General features: G+C 40.4%; 1 pseudogene; it reads left to right on the forward strand.

Moving 5' to 3' along the window:
• The first annotated feature begins 5,534 nt into the window (after window positions 1–5,534).
• LOC118850895 lies at window positions 5,535–9,907 on the forward strand (annotated as a pseudogene).
• The last annotated feature ends 13,006 nt before the right edge of the window (window positions 9,908–22,913 follow it).

Here is a 22,913-nt window from a genome sequence, read left to right on the forward strand (position 1 = left end):
TTCTTCTTCTTCTTCTTCTTCTTCTTCTTCTTCTTCTCTAATACAACTTCTCAGAAAAGGTGAATAAGCTTTTTCCTGACTTGCTTTTATGCAATAATTCCCACCTAGGGGGTCACATGAACCCATGAAGAGAAAAACCTGTTAAGTAAACCAAAGTGTGCCAACACTCCAATAACCTTTCTCAAAGGTGGGGATATCAGAAATTAATTTTCTAAATCAAGAGAAAAGCCTTGACTACAGATTAACAGGAAGTGAGACTTAATCCTCTGAAAACAAAGATAAGAGCTTCTGGGAAATTTGCTCCTTTGCAGTATGTACATAGAAATTGTTTCTGAACCAACAAAGCTGCAGTTAGTTGTGTTAACTATGAGAAAGCCTGAAATTGGGCTTCAATTCTCCAGCCAAAAGTTCCCTATGGGATGGCATTATATACTCAAATTGGGTAACAAAGTTATTTCTTTGCTTAAGGTAGCTGGGTGCCACAGGGAATTGTGGCTGGAGTCAGGAAGACCTGAGCTCAAATCTGGGCTCAGATACTTATTAGCTGTGTGACCTTGGGCAAGTCATTTAACCTCTGCCTTAGTTTTCTCAACTATAAAATGAGGATCATAAAAGCACCTATCTTCCAAGGTTGTCACAAATATAAGCTGAAATAATATTTGTAAAGCACTTGGCACTGCGCCTGACATGTAGTAGGCATTATATGAATGCTAGTTATTACTGTAGCAGTTATGATTATTTCTCTGAGTATATTTTTGAATTACCAAGTGACTTAACCAATGTCACCTGGGAAAAGAATATTCTGTCTTATACTGCTTCTGTAAAGTCTTTAAGCTACCCAATTTAAGAGACACCTCAAGCACCAGGAAGAAGTCACTGAAGAGTTACAAAGATGGTAGCAGGGTAGTAAACCTATTTAAATAAGAATAGGTTTCAAAAAATGTACCTTAATAATAATCTTTACCAAAGCTATGACAAGGACAGGGTGACTAGGTCTTCATCTCAGGTTACCATATTTAAAGGGCATAGGATTCAGAGGGCAACCATAGCAACCACAATCCTTCAGCAGCATAGAAGCAACAGTACTTAATAATAGCTGGCATTTACACAGCATTTACTATGTTCCTGGTGCTGTGCCATACACGGTTTTTAAGTTATTATTTAATTATTTTGCCATTCTTTTTAAATTTTGAAGTCCAAGTTCTTGCCCTCCCTTCCCATCCCTTCCCTGCCCACTGAGAAGGTAATAAATACAATATCAATTCTACATGAGAAATCATGTATAAAGTATTTTCATATTAGCCATGCAGTTTTTTAAAAGCAAAAAACAAAAATAAAGTGAGAAAATTATACTTCAATTTTCACTCAGAGTTGATCAGATCTCTCTCTGGAAGTACAGAGCATTTTTTCCTGAGTCCTTTGGACTGTATTGATGAGAGGAGAAGTCTTTCATAGGTTATCGTCATTATAACATTGCTGTTACTATGTACAATGATGTCCTGGTTCTTCTCACTTCATTTGCATCAATTAATATAGGTCTTGCCATGTTTTTTCTGAAACCACCCCCCTTGTCATTTCCCACAGCAGAATAGCAGTCCATCACAATCCTATGCTACCACTTGTTCAGCCATTCCCCAATGAGTGGGCATCCCCTCAATCTCCAATTCTTTGCTGCCACAAAGAGAGCTGCTTTAGATATTTTTGTATGAATGCATCCTTTTCGTTTTTCTTTGATCTCTTTAGGATCTAGACCTAGCAGCAGCATTGCTGGATCAAAGGGCATGTGCAGTTTTATAACCCTCTGGGCATAGCTCCAAATGGTTCTCCAGAATGGTTGCACCAGTTCACTATTCCACTAATAGTTCATTAGTGTGCCTAGTTTTCCCTCATCCCCTCCAGCATTTGTCATTTCTTGTAGGTATGAAGCAGTACCTCCAAGTTGTTCTAATTTGTATTTCTCTGATCGATAGAGATTTAGGGCATTTGTATGCTGTGCACTTTACAGATATCGTCTCATTTAATCCTCACAACAACCTGGAAGGTAGGTACTATTACTGTCTCTATTCTACAGCTGAGGAAACAGAAGCAAAGAGGGATTAAGAACCTGCCCAGGCTCCCACAGCTACTAAGTGTCTGAGACTGGATTTGAACTCTGGTCTCCCTGACTCCAGGTCCAGGCTCTTTCCTGTTTGCCCAGTAGCTGCCTAGTACTAACAGTGCTCGGCACCCATTAGACAAGAATAATTAGTTAATATACAAAGCTTTTAGATGGCAGACTAAAATGAGTCTCGTTTTGCCTTTCTTCTCTTCCAGGCTCATTGCTTAGCAGTGGCTTTGCAAAGGAGTGTCCCTGCTTATGGCTTCCTCAAATGAAGGCAAGTTTTATGCCACTTCACCCCCACTCCACCCACATCCTGGATTGTAGGATTTGTTCCAGGCCCCAAAATTCCTAGTTACATTTCTAGTCTTTAAGGAGAGAGCCAGCCTTGGAACCAAGAAGCTCTGGGTTCAAATCCCACTGCTGCCACACATGGATTGTGTGACGCTGAGCATGTCAGGGATTGGCCAGTTAGTGAGACCTACAGACAAAGACCTGGTTTTTGGACTGCTGGAGCTAAAAATTATTTTTACATTTTAAAATAAATAACCACTGGAGTTTATTAAGATGAAGAGGGTCACAGACTTAAGGAAAATCATTTTGACTGTAGGGTTAAGGATGGATTGAAGAGAAGAGAGACTAAAGGCAAAAATACCAATTAGAAGGCTATTGGAAAAGCCTGGGGACATTAATACATGTGCTACACAATTCACAGTGCCATTGGGGAAGTGCTTTAGAGACTGGAGAGTATGAGCTATTGTGATAAGACATTTGATTAATGCCTTTCCTCACGTAGGGAGTGCGATGTTTTTGTCCATATTAAGAGACAGATCTTTTTTAAAAAACGAATGTTAAAAATTGCTTTTACATGTAATTTGAAGAAAAAATAAAATTACAAGACAGATCTGTGATTTAGTCCAAGTACAAAATTCCCAATTTGGGAACAATCTGTAGATAAATCCTAACGAGTTGCCTGAGGCACATAAAATATAAGAGAAGTGCCCAAGGTCACATACCTAGTAAATATCAGAGGCAGGATATGAATCTAAGTCTTCCTAGGCCCACTAATGTCCACCACACCACACGGTCTCTATCAAAGCAACTAAAACTAATTTTAGCAGATGGAAGATATCAAATATCCTGTCAGAAAAGACAGGACGTGTTTCTAAGATCAAAAAAGCAGGGCAATTCCTATTGCTGGGAAGGAGCAGCTGTTGCCAATAACCTTGCTGAGGGCACCAGTTTTCTCAGCCAAAGCTGTCCCATCTTCATAAAAATGAATCCCTCCTTGACTTCCTGTCTAGCCATCCTAAATCAGGCCCTATCAGTGGATAAGCTGACTGTGCTCACAGCACAGAGAAACAAAGAGCCAGGTGAGTCATCTTTGGAGCTTGAGAGTGGATTGCCAATGACTTACACCTAGCCACAAGACAGGGAGTCCCAAGTCCTTTGGTGGTGGCAATAAAGACAGAGGGTTTTCCATGCCCTCCCACATATATAGATGGCAAATGGCAGGGGAAGTTTAGGCTAAGCTTTATACCTTTCTTTATGAAAAGAGGGTACAGATGGATGGGAAATAGCTAATATTTGTACAATGTACTGGAATTATGGTTTTTCATAGCCTTAGAATTGGAAGGCACATTGGACACCCTGTAAATATCTTTTGCTCTCTATTGCCTCTAGGATGAAATACAGAATCTTCTGTTTGTCATTTAAAGCACTTCATTTTCCCACCTAATTTTCTAGACTGATTTCACATGATTCTTCTTCATACACTCTTCATTCGAATCAAACTGGCCCAATTCTTGTACCTGGACATTCTATCTCCCCCATGGATGCATTTACACAAGCTGTCCCCCATGCCTGGACTTTTTTCTATTTGTCCCTCTTAGACTATCTATTTCTCTTCAAGGCTCAACTCAAGGACCATCTCCTACAAAAACCTTTTCATGATATTCTCCTTCTCCCCCACCCAGTTACTACTGCTTCTACCCTTTCTCAAAATTACTTTTTATTTATATTTATATATTCTGTATTGACTTACCTGAATGTGCTATACATAATGTTTTCCACCAGTAAAAGGTAAACTCCCTGAAGGCAGAAACTGGTTCCTTTTGGTCTTTGTAATCCCAAGGCTTAGAAATGTGTCCAATGCATTTCATACTGGTAGAATTCAAGTTTTTCCATATTTCCTTGCACTTTTCATATTTATCATTATTATGGCACCATCATGTTCCATGACATCAATATACCATAATTTATTCAGCAGCTTTCTAGTTATTGTACCTACAGGATCACAGAATCTCAGTTGAAAGGAACCTCAGAACCCTTCTTGTCCAACCCAGCAAGGGGGTCATCTAGTCATTCCCTTAAGACCTCTAATGAAGTGGAGCCCCCTTCTTCCAGGGGGCAATACATTCCATCTTTTTAATAGATTTAAATGCCAGAAAGTTTTTCCTTACATTGCCTCAGTTTACCTCTTTACAGCTTCTCCCCATTACTCCTAATTCTGATCTCTAAGTTCAAGCAAAATAAGGCTAGTGCCTCTTCCTTTTGATAGCTCTTAAAGCACTTGAAGACAGTGACCAGCTTGCCCAGTCAACACACCATAGCAGACTACATATTTAGTTACATGATGGAACGAAAGGAAGAGAGGATACAAGATCCCAATGTCCTTATTTTTCGTTGAATATAAGAAACCCTTCAACGGCGAAAGCCCTCCATAAAATATTTTCTCCAATAAGGTATCTCCCTGGCATATGTCTGGAAAAGGAAATGGCAAACCACTCCAATATCTTTGCAAAGAAAATCCCAAATGGCATCCTAAGGAGTCAGAAATGACTGAAATGAAAGGCACATGTCAAAATCATACACAATTCTTTGAAAGATAATACAGAGAACTTTGTTCAATGACCCTCTTTGATTCATATCAAACAAGGCACAAAACAAAAGAGGAATACACTCAAAAGATATCTGCTACTGTCATGGGGATGTCCAGAGAAGAAGCCAAATGAAGGATAAGGCATTCCCTAAAGATGATAAGCCCCTCTAGATGCTGCTTTTGTCTTTAACATTATATCCATTGCAATGAACACTACAGGGTCTGCTAAATGATAGAAATTATTCCCAGGCTTTATTTTTGCTGTTACAAATAAAGCAATTATGAATACTTTTGTGAAGATGAGCACTTTTGTTCCCTTTTATAATAGTTTTAGGATAAATTACCAGGAATGTAATTGTTATATTCTGTTCATTTAAAAATATAGGGAAGGGGGAGCTAGGTGAGGTGAGGAAGTGATGGCACTGAGGTGTAATGAGGTGGGTAGCGGGCTCTGGCTGCTGGATCCTGACCCCCTACCTTGGCCTCCTCCTCCCTCGCCCTGCCATCCGCCACCTGTTTGGCTTTCTGAGGGGGGAGGACCTCACTGCCAGAGTGATGAGTGCCAACAAGGAGCAGGAGATGGAGCTGGAAGCATTGTTCTATTTATGAAGGCGATGAAAGTTTCTAAGAACTAATTCTAGTTTTATTTAAACCTAGGATAGGTGAGAATGATGATCCCAATGCCTTCTTAATAGAAATTTCTTGGGCCAAAACATATTCACAATAAGATCTACAAATGCTTTTTTCAACAATACCATATCATCGGCTGTAAAGCAAGGTATTCCGACTAAATTAAGGAAGAAGTTGAAGTTAATTTTGAAATTGCTATGACATATATGTTGTTTGAATATGTCAAGGAGAACAAAGAACAGCTCATGGAGAATCATCGCCCCGTTAATTCTATGACATCAATAAGCAATATTGTTTCAGCTGAAACTTCTAATATGGCTCTATCAGGTAAGGAAAAAAAAATGTTTTTTAAAAAAAAAGAACAGCTTTCAAAAACCCAGAAACAGAAGCTCACAGACAAGACGGCTCACAAAGGTGAACTTCCACAAGGCTGGAACTGGGTCAATGTAGTTAAGCATTTAAGCAAAATGATGGATAATGAAAGAAACTTGATACAAGGAAACACCACGCTTTAATACAGTAAACTGAGGTTAACATGTTTATTTCAGTACTCTTTTTTTCTATGGAAGTGGCATTTTGTAAAATAGAAGTTTTTTTATGTTTTCAAAGTAATTAGATCACATGTTCAAGAAGAGATTTCTTGGTATTCCATTATTCTCACAGATTTACTTGAAAGGAAAGTAAAACATGCCATGAGTAATGTTCAGTGTCCTTTCAGGAACTTGTTAAGGTTTACGAATGATCAAATATCATGAAGAGTAAATAATGATATATATGCAGTGGTATCTTATTCTGCAGGGGTGGGGAACCTATGGCCTCAAGGCCACATTTGACCCTCTAGGTCCTCAAGCGCAGCCCTTTGACCGAACCAAACAGATTCTTTTATGAAGGGGATTTGTTCTGTGAAGTTTGGATTCAGTCAAAGGGCTGCATTTCAGGACCTAGAGGGCCACATGTGGACTTGAAACCACAAGTTCCACACCCCTGTGTCTAGAGTATAATTTTTTTTCAAGAGAATGTAAAGCCAATTAGAATAAAATTGCTTTTCAAGCACAGGCTTAAAAACATAGGAAAGTTTAAAAATGCACAGAAAACAACAGAAGATAGTTCAGAAAGAAGCTCAGAAAAGCAGGATGATTTTGAAAGCAACATGTGGAATTTCTTTTATATACATCGTTTAAAAGTAAGAGGTATGGAAAGAAGATTCAGAGTTTCATACAGAATCTTCTTTTTTATGTTCTCTATAAATATTCATTTTTTAGTGTTTAAGTTAGATTAAAAGTTATTTTTAGTATAGGACGGTTACAAGTGAATGTTATTAAAGTGGCTTTTCGTGACGAATAAAGTCCTAAGGGTCATTTTTATTCGTTCATTTTCCCCAAGAGACTAGCACAGCATGTCATTTTGGTTTTACTCTTCCCCATCATTTCTCTTTCTTTTAATGTTACTTTGTCATGGCCTTGATAGAGTAAACATAAAGGTTTGGATTATTTTTTGTATTTTCAAATCACCAATAGATGATTCTGTGCCACAATCACATCCATCATTTTATTTGGAGAAGATTTCTATAACTAATATTCGTTGCCATTAGAAATCTAAAGAACCCATGTGTCATTCCGGAAAGAAGGAAAATGTTAAGAAATCTCAAGAAGATTCTTCTTTCATAACCTAAGGAACTCAAGAAATTTAAAAGGGGAAATAGAAGAGATGCCTGTAGAACTACCAGGGTTCCTCAGAGTCAGAGGAAATTTCAACATCTAGGCCTTACCCCAAATTGAGAGAATAGAAGTCTGTCAGGGTCAGGGCCTAAGATGTAACAACAACTCCACCAGAAACTAAAGAAAAAAGGAGAGACAAAAAGGAAAGCCAGGAAATGACAGAGTGAACCCATAAATTACCTAGAACCAGAGGGAGTCATAAAAGCTGTGGATGAGAGGAAACCGAAACCAAGGTTCTGCCAGAATGATCACGTAGCCATTGTGTCAGAGGTGATAATGACTGATCCAGGTTGTCCCACTTCTCTCCAGGCTTCATCCAGAAACCTGGGGAAAATTTCTTATTCAGATGGTCACACATTGGTAGCACTAATCCTAGCCATTCATACAAGCTAGCCATAAGCCTGAATATACCCTAACGAAGTATGGGGGAAGGAGTCGAAGAATACTATTCATTCTCCAAGGACTCCATTGTAGTATCAGTCAACAAGCATTTAAGAGCCTACCATGTGCCAGGCACTGTGCTAAGACTGGGCATGGAAAATACAAAGAATATAACAAATCCCTATTCACAAGAAGTTTGTATTCTGAAAGGGGAGACAGCAACTACATATGTAAGTATATAGAGAATAAATATGAAGTGAATAAAAAGTCTCTTGATCTGTATTTCAAGAGTGTCTTTTAGTGGCATTCACTTATGGTCATTAGGGGACTTCAATGGCTAGCCTTGGCTACAGGATGAGCCTGGCTAGTCCCTGGTTATATATCTAGGAGGACTAGCATAAAGGAGACAAGAGGGGCAGCTAGGTGGCGCAGTGAGTAGAGCACCAGCCCTGGAGTCAGGAGGTCCTGAGTTCAAATCCATCCTCAGACACTTGACATACTTACTAGCTGTGTGACCTTGGGCAAGTCACTTAACTCCAACTGCCCTGCCTTCGCCCCTGCAAAAAAAAAATAAAGGAGACAACATTACCCTTCCTTCCCCTGCACCGTAGTAGACTTGAGACCCTTTTGACAACCCCTCCAGTTCCTCTTTGTACATCATAAGGTTCCATCTTCTCCACGAGACCTTCCAGACTGAAAAAAGTTTCTTCTTCCTTCAGGAGTCTCAAATCACTTTCCTTTCACCCCTCCTACTCATTTATTATATTCTAATTTGTGTTATAGTTATTGTGTGCCTTTGTAATCTCTCCTACTAGACTATGATTTCCCAGAAAGCAGCAATAACATCTTACTGAATTGTGTCTCCCTAAGAGACTAGCACAGTGAACTGTAGGTAATTAGCTAAAGTTTATTGGAATGAACTCAACTGAATTAAATTGAATTGAAATGAAATCTGGGGCTAAGTGTCATTGGTGACAGGGAAGAGGATTGGTCCAGCCAGGACCAAAGCATTAGACTATGCCCCAACCCAGAGGACCACTTCAACTTTGCCTGTACAACCACTAACCTGAAAAGTCATGGCCTTTTCCCAGCCTGGACTTCTGGTCAATGGTCCCAGGTTCTTAACTGGACAGATTACTAAGGACCCCAAGATATTTTATAATGACCATGTCACCAATTTAGGTTTGATGTGGAGCCAAGTTAGGTTAGATATATGCAGGGGTGAGCTGGAGCCAGCTTGGACTGGCTCTCAAGATTGTTCGATTTTCAGTGGGAGCATTTACCTTTCTGAAACCAGCAAACCTGAAAAATCAGGGCTTAACTTATTGTTTTCTTGATTGTCTAGACTTAGGAAAGTGATGAAGAAAATATGAAGATTACAGATTAAACTTAATAGTGTGTCCCATGTACAATTTTTTTCAGATAGAGGGCTGAACAGCCCTCTGTTCAACATCCCTAAATGTGGACAAGCATTTTGAGGCTTTCTTATGTTACAGTCATGATGTAGTATTATGGACGTATGTGTGAAGCCAAGGATAAGGAATTGGTAATGCCTGGAAGTGTCCCAAAGTAAAGGGAGCTTGGGAGAGCGGGGGCTGATGTCTGTCATGCCAGGAGTCTTTTAACCCCAGTCATCTAGGTGGCCAGCAGCTCCCGTGCCAAAGAGGACATAAGCATAATCACTTCCCTTCTCCAGCAACTGACAAAGTTCCTTCCAGCAGTGAACAGCTCCAAATTGCACATCATGTACATCTTTTGGGGCACCTTTCTGGTTTCAAAATGAAATAAACTGAGGGTATGAATAATCTTTAACATATTGGTAATAAATTACATAAGCTCTCTCTCTGATTCACTTGCCCCCTCCACCCCGCACCCAGCCAACGTTCACTGGGAAAACAATCAAAATTTCCTCTCCCCATTAAGTTTTGGCTTCCTCTTTCTCTCTCTCTCTCTCTCTCTCTCTCTCTCTCTCTCTCTCTCTCTCTCGATCTGTTCCATGCATTCATAAACAGTGTAATGGTAAGTGGCCATCTAGATTCTTTAACAGTTAAAATAGCATAGAAATACAATGAAGCAGTTGGGGAAAGAAAACTTCCAAGAGTAGGAAGGAAAGGACAAAAAAATAAAAGAAGATACATTTCCCTCTCCCACACTCTGCACTGGATTATAGGGAAAAGCAAGAAGAGAAGAGCTTATTAACAGGTGGGAGAAGATCTCTCCACTCCAGAGCCAGAGGAGAGTAGAAAGTTTCTTTGGGGTTAAGGTCTCCAGAAGGACTGAGGGACTGGGCTCCAACGGGCTCACCAACGATAGCCTATTGGTTCCACCAGTCTTATTCACAGCTCAATCTGATTCCCTCCTCCACTTACAATGTAGTACCTCAGGTCCAGTCTGACTTCCTCACCTCTCTGGTCCTGGGTTCATCCTTACATATGTATCCTGGTGAACTGAGATGGGTCCCAACCAGAATGGGTGCTGTTCAACCCTCCTCCATTTTGTATACATGGATCCAGATTCCATTCCTGATCAAGATCAGAAGTCACAGGAACTTAAGAAACTCTGGGTAATACCTGCCTACCCGCAAACAGATACTTCCAGCTGACTGTTTCCATGGGGGTAGGGGCAGCCCTTCCCGTGAAACAAGGGCTACACATGAGCCATGTGACTTCCTAAAAAAAAAAAACAACATTGAATGCAGAATTCAGGAACCATAATTAGAATAGTAACTCTGCTGTCTACTATCTCTATGACTTTGGACAAGTCACCTAACCTCTATAGACCTCACTTTTCTCATCTATATAGTGAAGCAGCTGTACTACATAATCTATGTGGTCCTTAATAGCTTGAAATCTCTGATGCCATCCCTCTTTTCAAAGCTTCATTGGAGTAAGGAGCTTGTCTTAATCATCTTTCTCTCCTAGCACGTAACACACATCAAAGTCATTAAACTCTGGAGCAAGCAACTGGCCAGATTCCCAGTGGGTCTGAATCAGATTAAAATGTAATTGGGAAATGTTTAACAAAATAAATAAAAATATAATGCAATATAGATAATGCTAATTTGTGCTTTTCTAAGTCAGTATGTGGCAATTTTTCTATTTGAGTTTAACATCACTGTTACCCATGATAAAGGCTTGATAAATGGCCAGTGTATGAATGGGCAGCCAAGTGGCACAGTGGATAGTGCGCTGGACCAGGAGTCATGAAGACTTCAAATCTAGCCTCAGATACTTACTAGCTGTGTGACCCTGGGCAAGTCACTTAACTTTGCCTCAGTTTCCTCATCTGTAAAATGAGCCAGAGGAGAATCAGCCAACCACTCCAGTATCTTTGTCAAGAAAATCCTAAAAGGGGTCATAAGGAGTCAGAATGAACCGAACAATAACAAACTGAATGAATGAATACAAAAACGAATGCATTAAAATAGCAGTTCTCAAACTTTTTAGTCTTAGGGCCCCTTTACATTTTTGAAAATGATTGAGGACCCCCTGCCCAAGAGCTTTTGGTTATGTGAGCTATGTCTACCAATAGTTACCACATTGGAAATTCAAACATTTGAGTATTATTATTATTATGAAATAGTTTTGATCTTGTGGACCGCCTGAAAGGGTCTAGGGGACCACACTTAGAAAACCTCCAAATCAGAGATATCCAATAGTAGAATAGCATTATAACACAGACTTTACATGATAACTTTATTATATATTTAAAAGGATAGCAAATTGTACATAGTAAATGTGCAGTTTCATATGCAATCATCTTTTTTTATTATACTATGTTATAGAAATGCTTGTTTTAGGCTATAAATTAAAAAAAAAAACAATGACACAGGTTTGGAATACTAAAATCTCAGCCAGGAAAAAGGGAATCTCCTTTATCTTCCACTTATGTTGTCAGATAGGGAAACCCAAGGGGCATGAGTTTTGGGGCAAAGATCACAGCCTTGGTATCATGGAGAAGGGAGAGGGCCCTGCCACTGAGACACACAGCCCCCAATTCAGCCCCTACTGTTTATAGTTTCTAAATCAAAGACTCAGAAATGGGGTTCGGTTACCAAATCACTAGTCATAGTCTGGGTTAATGGCTCATGCTTCTAAGATGAGAAGGAGCATGATGGGGAGCATGGATGTGCTGGTAAATGTTTAACAAGCTCTCCCCAAAAAGACAAAATAAAAGTGTATGTGGGATGCACTTTTAAGTTTAATCTGCATTACTCTCATTTTCTCCATCACTGGTTCTAAACAATCAACCCAACAAGAAAGCAGGATTTGTGGCATCTGCCAATTTCTACATTATAAATGATCACATGTGAAAGCCAGTCAGAGTTGACTCCAACACACCCTGGCTGGGAGTTCCAGCATATCAGACCAATCCAAAATGCAGCACAAAAAGGGAAAAGAGAGAAAGTGAAACAAGCAAGTTTTATTCAGGGAAGATGGTCACACAGCACAGGGGCAGTTGAGGAGGTGGGACACGTACAGCAGAGTCTTGGATGGAGTTAGACACCCAATGTGGGCAAAGTGGGGTAGGTTTTCATAGATATTTAGATTAAACAGGACCAAATGTTAGGGGCAGGGCCAGGGCAGCTCAAACCTGGGGTGGGGGGGGGGGTCAAGGTTCAGGATGAGTACTGACTCATTCTGGGGGGAAATCAGGAAGAAATCGGTGGCTAGCTGATATTCAAACTCCCCCAATGGGAAAAGGTACTTTGGACTTTTACTTCTGTTAGGTGGCACAGTGGATAGAGTGCCAGCCCTGGAGTCAGGAGGACCTGAGTTCAAATCCAGCCTCAGACGCTTACTAGCTCTGTGACCAAGTCACTTAACCCTGTTTGCCTCAGTTTCCTCATCTGTAAAATGAACTGGAGAAGGACATGACAAACTACTCCAGTATCTCTGCCAAGAAAACCCCTAGTGGGGTCATGAAGAATTGGAAATCGCTGAACAATAACAGTCAACAACAAGAAGGGATCAATGACTTGGAGTTAACCTGGAGAGAATTCAATAGTGGGATGTTGCCCTTGGACTTTGGAAAGAGGTCTCTAGTGGAGTGATGCTCATACAGTTCTCTGCCTCTGGGCTGGGTCTGCTCAACAGCTTTAAGGATCAATCAATCAATCAGCTTTTATTGAGCCTACTATGTGCCAGACCCAAAGCTAAGCCCTGGGGATACAAAAAGAAGAAAAGATCCTTCCTGCCCTCAAGGAGTTTACACTCTAAAGGTGCAAACAAGTACAAGCAAAGCGAGCTATAGACTAAATAGGAAGTAATTGACAAAGGGGAGACACTAGAATCAAGAGGTCTTGGGGAAGGCTTCCAGTAAGACAAGGGATTTTAGTTGGGACCTAAAAGGAGTTAGGGATGATTGGAAGACAGAGATGGAATGTTTATTAACTTTTCAAATGACTCAAGGCCAGAAGACCTTACTAATATGTCGGATTACAGAACCAGAATAGTATCTCCCCTCTATAATCCTCCTTTTTTACATCTGCCCAAGCTTCATTCTAATGTATAAAATCTTGCTTTCATGATTCCTATTCAAAAGCTATCAGCTCCTCATTGCTGACTGAATAAAACTGAGGATAAAATAAATTTGAGGATAAAACCTCATTGAGGGCCAGGGCTGTTGTGGTTTTTGTTATTGTTTTGTCTTCATATTCACAGACTTCTGCAAGGAAGTTAATTAAGAAAAGGACCCCAGGATAGGGCCTTCCCATGATGCTAGGGTGACCTGGTTCAAAACCACAGATGGGGGCTTCATGACATAACAAGGTGTTTTAACCATTTTGTGGGGAAAATTCCCCCAAAGAATTCAGTTGCTTGACTGCAGGTTTCATTCTGAGACAGAGTGAAAAGATCCCAAAGAATGAGGGAATGAAACTGAGTTTGATGAGGCGATGCAGAAAGGGGAGGTTGCCTCTGAAACCTGCAGGTTGTTACACACATCTGCTTTCAACTGGGAGCTTTTACTCAGCCCTAGAAAACAGCGAGAAAAGGAAGTTGCTACAGCTTCGTGGGCCTGAAATATTGACGTAACATAGCTAACAAAGCCTCTCAACACGCCCCTACGACTATGAAACTGAAAAGCCCCTTGAATCCTGGGAAATAACAGCATTTATTTGGAATTCTTGTGGAATTATGTGATTTTCTGTTTTTTATTATGAACTTTGCAAGCATCAAAAAACAAACATTTCAATATACAGTGAGTCAATTAATGTATAGGTGCCTACTACACACCAGGCATGCTGTTAAGCAATGGGATAAGAGGTGAAAGACAGACCCTGCCTTCAAGGAGCTCACAATCTAATAGGGGAAGACAGTACACAGAAAGACTCTCAAAGGGGAAAGGGAGTGGTAGTACCTGTCCAGGTGGAAAATAGCAGGATGCCCCTGTTAAATAAAGCATCTGGGAGGAACTCACAACTGTCCACCTTCCACCCCTCTCTAATCAAAAGGAAGGATGCCCCCTGGGGGTAAGGGATCTGCAGATTTACAGATGTGAAAATTTCAGGGTTAATGTGATCTTACAAGATGATGAGATTCTGGTGAGGACTGATAAGGAACCAGACAACGCGTCAGAGTGGGAAATGAGAGCATATTCACAGAACGAGAAAGAAAAGATTGTATAAAAAACATACCATGAACTCTTCTACCTAGTTGGGTTTTTTGAAGAAATATATATCTATGTATTCTTATATCTCTATAAAAGATGTGCTTATAAATTATATATGTATGTATATATATACATAAAACAATTGTTCCATTTGTGTGTGTCTCCATCTATACCGTTTTTGTTTCTGTGCATTTTTTAAAAAAAGGTTTTATTGTGGCTTATTTTTTTACACATCTATTACTATGTAGTAACCCATCACTACCTCCTCCAAATACATTTATTATTGTTGTTATTCAGTCATTTTCAGTCATGTCCAACTCTTCGTGAACCCATTTGGGGTTTTTGTGGCAAAGATACTAGAATATTTTGCCATTTCCTTCTCTAGCTCATTTTACAGATGACGAAACTGAGGCAAACAGGGTTATGTGACTTGCCCAGGGACATACAGCCAGTAAGTGTAGTATCCTCCCTCGTAATAAACATGCATAGACTTTGACCTATTCTCTATGTCTAGTCAATCTATTGACTGATAATAAACTAACAACAAACATTTATTAATACCTAGTATGTGCCAGAAACTATACTAAAAGCTCAGGATACAAAGAATGAAAGAATCGTTACTCTCAAGGAACTGATGCAGCCGACCTGCAATATGTCACCATTACATTGAATAGTGTAGAAAGGAAAAAACCGTGGTTATAAGGAAGACAGCAAATTGCTAATGTCTAGAAATGTATGGACACCTTAAACTGCTAAAAATCCCAAGGAATCCCTCAATAACCAGTATATATAGATAAAAATGAGATAATCCCTGCCTGTGAGCTTGTAGTCCATCAGAGGAGACAGCATGTAGGAATGTAAATATAAAAACGCATGACATAGATGTGAAATAAATAGCAAGTAATTTTGCCAGTCGAAGGCACTCAAAGCTGTCAGGGTCTGAATGAAAGGCGGCACAACGGAGTAAGTGGCATCATAAGGGAAACCGAACATATCCCCAGCAGGGAAAGCAATGGACAGAAAAGCAGATCTAGAAAGTGTTGACACACAAATGATCGTATGCCCCAGGGCACAATGGGTGCCAGCTGGCAACCAGGACGTGACAAGGCCGATTCTATTAGTGAATGGAGAAATGAGCAAAGAACTGAGAATGGAAACAATAGAGGGCCAAGACGGCAAAGAGGCTCCCTTCAAGTGAAACATGAAAAAACTAACCTCAAAAGAAACAAAAGACAAGACTTGAAAGGAAAATAACACAATTTCTGGCCAGGGGTAGAGCTAGACCTAAGATATACAGAACTTGGTCCCCAAGTCAGAGATGGATGGGAGTCTTCTTATTTGCCTTCTTTGCTAGGAGTCAATCATTACATGATACACGTGGCATGAACCTACAACGCAGGTCAGTAACAAAGAGAGAAAGGCTTTTATTTGAGAAGACAAATACGCCCAGACCTCGGACTTCCCAGCACAAACCATCCAAATACACTCTGCAAATGAAGGCTTCCCAAATTTAGACGTGATTTCTTCCTGCGCAGCCCATGTATTGCAAAAAGTACGCACGGGTGAGTCCCTTCCCTTCTGATACCTTTGATGGGTATCTGCTCTTTTTTCACAATTAGCGTTAACATAAATTAACATTTTTCCTGGAGGCTCCCAAAATTTTAATCCTTCCACACTGACACAATTTTGAGAGCCTTCTGGGTCAGACTCGTGAAAGTAACACATGGAATGTTGAGTACAGGGAATAGCAGTCAGCCACTGGGGCTTGATCGTAGATGCATGGAAGACAATGATGTGAGATAAAATCTGGAAAGGCAGACTGAAACTAGAGAGTAAAGGGTTTTAAATGTGCCTAAGAAATATATATTTTGTCCTAGAGACACTTGGGAATCACTGAATGTTCTTGATCAGGAGAGAAACAGAGAAATAGCTAGGATTTATATGGCACTTGACATAGACTATCTCATTTATTCCTCACAACAACCCTGTGAGGTGGTGGTAGTAGTAGTAGTGTGAGAAACATGGTTTGGGGGATCACTGGGCTTCCCTAAATTGTGAGAAAATGCAGCGTTGGGGATCATTGGACTTCCTAGGCAGGGCCAAAGTCCTGAGGAAGAACCCTGTGATAATCCCTACGGAAGGCTGTACAGATCACAGGACTCCCAGAGGAAGACCAAGTGGTAGCCACCCCTCAATCTGTGGGGATCACAGGGCCTCCTAGAGGTCAGACCCTAAGGAAGACCCCAGTGATGGCCCCTTAGGGTGGTGATAAGATCACAAGGCTCCCGAGACAGGGCCGGAAGTCCCAAGTGATGTCCCCTTAAGAAGGCTGTGCAGACCACAAGGTTCCCCAAGGGAATCCAGAGTGGTAGCCCTCTTAACACCGCAGTGGAGATCACAGGACACCCCAAGACAAGATCCAGGAGTAAGCCCGGTGAGCTTCCACTGCTCATTGCTTCCCTTCACTTAACCTTAGGAAAATCCATGTGATTTGCCCATTCTCACCCAAAGAACTCAAGACCAGAGTGGGCAGAGGAAGGCATTTTATTACACTCCTCGAGAGAGCAGGTGCAGTGCTCACGGGAACACTCACACTGATACAGCTGCAGGAGCAGGGGTAACCATTCCCTCCACTCCTGCTAGAGTCATGGTTAGTTTACAGTCTTTGTTTTTTACATAGTTTTCCTAGGTTATACAGTTTATATAAATAGGATAATAAGGATACAGAAGCAAAAGTGAAGTTAATTAGATTTTCCTTGTCTTAGTTTAGGATTAAACTATATTCTTTTACTTCCCCTATTTTCCCTCTTTAACATATGCAAATTATGCAAATCAGTAGGCCTAGATTCTTGACCAAGACCAGACCCTAGATAAGCTTGAACTGGTTCAAGTGGGTTTGGCCTCTCTAATTCCCCAGACTGCCTTCTCAAAAAGCATGCACATGCGTACAAGCCTCTGACCTCTCACCTGACCGATCTTGAGGCCTGGTCTCCGTTAAAGCTGGGGTGGGGGAGGGCGGGGAAGCACACCTTTAGTTCTATGGAAACAAAACTGCTCCTCCCATTTCTTACATTAGTAATAGTAGTAGTAGTAATGGTAGTAGTAGTAGTAGTAGTAGTACCTAGTGTTTATATAACACCTACTATGTACCAGGCACTATTTAAGTACTTTTACAAATATTATCTCATTTGATCTTCATAACCCTGGGAGGTAGATGGTGTTATTATCTCCATGTTACAGATGACAAAACTGAGGCAGAGGTTAAGTGACTTGCCTAGGGTCACACAGCTAGGAAAAGTCTGAGCCAAGATTTGAATTCAGGTCTATTCTAACTACAAGTCCAGAGCTCTTTTAACCATACCACCTATTTAACAGGGTCAGATGTTGAGAAAGACTATCCTGTCATCTATCATTTCTCACTCTTACTACGTGAAAAGCCCACCTCCTTTTCCAGTATACATTTCCTGGGTAGCATAATTTAAAACACAAAGTATTTAAAACATAAGCACTTGAATCCAAATAAACTGTAATTATGATTGGAAAATTTATCTGGGAACTTCATATCATAGGAAACAAACGGGAATTCTCTGAAGTATCACAAAACTAGAGCTGGGAATCATTTCCCTAAACTGTATTCCCTCAGACTTAACCACTTTCCAGTTATAGCACCCTTCCCATGGCTTCCAAGGGTTAGGAGTCACCTAATTACTTGATAGGACATTGACCCAAAGTCCTGACTTCCCCCTTTTTCCTCCTTTAAAGGACATGATCTCAGAGCTACGGCTACTTCCCCTATGTGCCTGGTGATCTTCCAATGTCTCAGAGGTCTTGGCTGACTACTCTCAGTTTTTGGGACTCCACCCCTGCATTTCCATACCACTAACCTTTTGTTCCCTCTTTCTCGTATTGTCATGGTCCTCAGAATTCTACATTTTTGCTTCCCCCTTTTGACCCTTTTCTTTGTCTGTGGTTCTCCATAGCAGTTCAACATTGAAGGCTACTCATTTTTTCTAACTTTAAGAGCAGATTGACTCATTTTTCCCTCTCTAACTGTCCTATGCAGAGTAATAGTTAAACACTGCTTATGATTATCAATAGGTGTGTCCCATTTGAGGAAGCGAGTTGGATATTCAGATACTTTCTTAACAGAAATATCAAGGTATATAAGCAAAGTTCCAGAACTCTGTGCAGATCAGGGGAGGGGGAGGGAAAACAAAAACCTACTTAAAAAATGACTGAGGAGGTTCATACCACGTGGGAGAAAGGTGGATAAAAAGAAAAATGAGCCCCTGTTTATTCCAAGCAGACAATCCTACTTTACCAAGAAATAAATGTCTTCTATCCTCAAACCTTAAGCAGGATAGAAAGATCATAAGTTACAGAACTAGAGCTTGAAGGAGCTTTAGAGGCCATATACTCCAGGTTCTTCTATTCCTTCTGTAGCATGTGGAAGCAATGGGAGAATAAGGTATCATCTTCAGCAAACCCAAGGTCTCACTCATACATGTTTTATGTTAAGAAGAAACAAAATCAGAGGTACCATGTTTTTATTATGTGAATATTTATTTGTTGATTCTGTTTAATCACAAAACATAGAAGCACAAAAATATAGTGCTCCCCGGAATTGTTAGACAGCAAATCAATCTTATTGCAAAATAAACACAAATGTCAGATATATGGTCAGTTAATGTGCATTGTACCAGTGGCTTTCATGATTGTTTCTGCTCAGCTGTTTTTCTTTGTTGTGAAGAAGGTTTTGATTTGGGGGTGGGAATGAGGACAGAGAAGAGGCAAGAGAGTACATCCAGAATTCACCATGATACAAAAGCAAATTTAACTTATTAAAAATTTTAAAATAAAGTCAATTAATTAAGTGCACATATAATTATAGTGATGACTTCAAAGCCAGAATGCAGCCCACTGCCCAAAATGGAGTTTTCAACCAGTCTTCCAAAGAAGCTTATAAAGGCACCATGGGATATTTGCAGGTAGTGTTTGGTTTCAAGAGCTCATGTAAAATTATCAGGGTGTAATAGCAATTCAGATTTGAAGATCTTTCCCACCCATTAATGGGCCATATGACTTGCTTACATCTCAGGAAGCCTGTCACATGTGGTAGGAGGAGAATCCTGACAGGAAAAGGAAGTTATATCACAGAAATTGGATAGAGAAAGAGAGAGCAGTTATGGCTGCTAATGGCTGCCCTTGTGATTGTTAGAACTGAACAGGCTGCCTTAGCTGTACTGTGAGTTTGTCTTTGGGAAGACCCCAGCAGGGGGTTGGAGAGGTTTTGGGATGGAGAAGCTTCATGTTGTGATATTGTGTATTGAATGTTTTGGGTTCCTTGCTGTTATGATGAAGTGGACTAACTGGCTGTGGGAGCTGAGCATTTGGTTATGGGATATGGTTCTCTGGTGTCTGAATAAATGGTTTACTTCTTCTACCTTCTATGTGGAGAGTCTCATATACTTTGCTATACAGAACTACATAGGCATTTTGACAATTATCATCTACGTTGTTATTATTGCCTTACTGTTACACAAGGTGCTGTTTCTGAGTTTTTGCCAGGATATAATTTCTTTCATAGGGAATTGATCAAGGAAATTCCCAGATCAGCGTGACAAGCTTATAGGGTAGTGAGCCCTTGTATGGGGCTTTGCATTTTCAGTATATGGCTATGAACTTTGGTGCCTCCGAGAGGCTGTTTCACTAATGAGAGCTGCCCCCAAAATGAATTGGTTGGTTCTCATTGCCATGGGACAAATTGCTTTGAGAGAAGACTCTCCTTGTCCACGAGGTCCCCTTATCACAGAGTTGTTACTTGCCCCAGCGCTTTCACCGTGCTATTAATAGCTGCCTTGGAGCAGAAGTACCCTGAAAACCAAATGAGACCAATCCATATACCTCCATAGGAAAATTCCTAGACACTAAACACTGCCTGATCATTCTACCCCTGTTTCAGTCCAAGACATGGTAGAAGTTAAGGCATTGGTAGAGTATCAAGAGTTACCAGAGGGGTACAAAACAGAGACAGATGTGGAGCACAGCTACACATGTGGCTTGACAGAGGAGTTCCTGGAAAATGTCATCCCTAAGTCCTAGAGGAGAGGGGATTTTCTGGGCAGGGCTAGCTTCAGAGAATTGCTTCTTGGGTAACTCCTAGTCTGTAAATTTGTAGACCTGGCCTTTGATTAAGAAAAAGGGAATTTCCTTAGCAATATGCCTCTTGAAGAGAGAAAAGGATCATGAATGTGGCTCCCAGTGCTAGGGACTCAAGTCCCTAGCAAACAGAAAGGAACTAAAATCATACTATAATGGGCAAAGAATTTAGAGCTTACCTTCTGCTATCAGCACGAGTTATTTGGAAACTGTCAGTCCAGTGATACTGTTCCTATTTAGCAATCCCAGGTGTATTTCCTTTCTGGAGAGGTCTAAGCCCTCAGGGAGAAACATTAAATGGCTACATCTATCTCTGTGTGTATCCACTAGAATGTTGGGATATTATCTATCTAGAAGCCCCAAGTTTTGCTCCTTTATGAGAGGAATCCAAACTATGGGATGGCATAAGTCTAGGAAACTTTGAGATTCTAAAAGTATGAATCCTTAGGAAAATCAATTAATTAATCAATTAAGTAGCTACTGTGTGCCAGCCACTGTCCACTACCATACCCCTTCTGAGCACTATGCCTTTCTTTTCACAGCCTGTACCTGCATCAGCATTTTTTGGTTGAAAGAGCAAAAACTGTTCCTCCTCTTAAGGAACTTACATTCCAATAGAGGAGATAATATGCATACAAATAGGCACTGTCACAATTAGAATTTAACAAAAGGGCAAACTGAGGCAGATCTCTGTGCAAGATAATATTGATTAATAGGGACATGCTACCTGTCAATAAGAGGGTCAATAGCTTGCCTCCACTTGTGTCAAAGATCTGGAACAAGAGGACAGTTCCTTTTATATAGGTTTTGGGAGTAGAGAACAAAAAATAGAACAGGTAGATGACATCATGAGATAGGGGCAACATGATTGATTATACATAGAGGCACAGAGAGAAACATGATTGATTGGAAGTTTGGTAATGGAGGCTAGCAATGCCCCTTCCCCCAGTTCTTCTCTCAGGAGACTAAGAAGTGCTCATTGTCTGAGTGCCAGTGCAAGATTGTGGTCTAGACATTTGGACAGCAAACCAGACATCCCTGAAGGAGATAGCTTGGTGGAGTAAAGGTATGACTCCCTTGCTTTCACACACACACACACACACACACACACACACACACACCCAAGGTTAGCAAAATTCCTTGAGGCAAGAATAGATCAGTAATTAGCAGGAGAGCTGGATTTCTAAAAATTAACGTATTACAGGCTAGCTGAATTCTGAACTAAGTTCAGAGACTAGAACTATGACTTAAGCAGTTACAGGGCAAAATCAACTACTTGTAAATGGGATCAAAAAGAAAATGATACCGGATCCATCTTAATCTCAGTATATAAAAATAAGTATAAGGTAGATGTCAGGTAATTTTAGCAGAGAGAATATTAGCAGCTGGGGAGGGTAGAAAATACTCCTTTAGAAGATGGTGCTTGACCTGAACTGATCGAACCATTCTAGAGAACAATTTGGAACTATGCCCAAAGGGCTATAAAACTAAGCATACCCTCTGATCCAGCAATACTACTGCTAGGTCTACATCCCAAAGACATGTCCCAAAAAGAGAAAGGACCTCTTTGTACAAAAATATTTATAGCAGCTCTTTTTGTGGTGGCAATGAATTGGAAATAGAGGAGATGCCCATCAAGTGTGGAATGGCTGAACAAGCTGTGGTATATGATTGGGATGGAATACTATTTTGCTATAAGAAATGACAAGCAGGACGATATCAAAAAAAACCTGGAAGGACCGACATGAACTGATGCAAAATGAGGTGGGAGAACATTGAACACAGTAACAGGGATGTTCTGTGATGAAGAACTATTCTCAGCAATAGAGTGATCCAAGATAATCCCAAAAGACTAATGATAAAGCTTACTATTTTCCTCCAGAGACAGAAGTGATATTGTTTGAGTACAGACTGAAGCACACTATTTTTCACTTTGTCTCTTTCATTCTTTTTCTTTTATTGGAATCTTGTAAAAAATGACTAACATGGAAATGTTTTATATGATTGCACAGTATAACCTATATCTGATTGCTTGCCATCTCAGGGAAGGGGGAGGGGAGGAAGGGAAGGATAGAATTTAGAACTCACAACCTTAAAAATAAGTGTAAAAAATATTTTAACATGCAATTGGGGGAAAAATAAAACATTTTTTTAAAAAGAGTGTTTGAGCTAAGTCTTGAAGGAAGCCAAGAATTCTAAGTAGCAGAAGTGAAGAGGGGAAGTATTTCAGGCCTGGGGGACCTCCAAGTCAAAGGCCTGGAGTTGGGCCTTGGAGTATTGTGTGAGAGGAATAGTTAGGAGGTCAGTAAAACTGCCCTATAAAATCGATAGAGGACCTGGATATTACCCAGGATGAAAAGGCATAGACAGATTGTGACCTGCAGTGTGGTGGCTGTGCTCACATTAATGAGATCCCAGATCCAGCTAAGTATTA

The sequence above is a fragment of the Trichosurus vulpecula genome, chromosome 5 (genome assembly GCF_011100635.1).
Source record: "Trichosurus vulpecula isolate mTriVul1 chromosome 5, mTriVul1.pri, whole genome shotgun sequence".
Taxonomy (NCBI): domain Eukaryota; kingdom Metazoa; phylum Chordata; class Mammalia; order Diprotodontia; family Phalangeridae; genus Trichosurus; species Trichosurus vulpecula.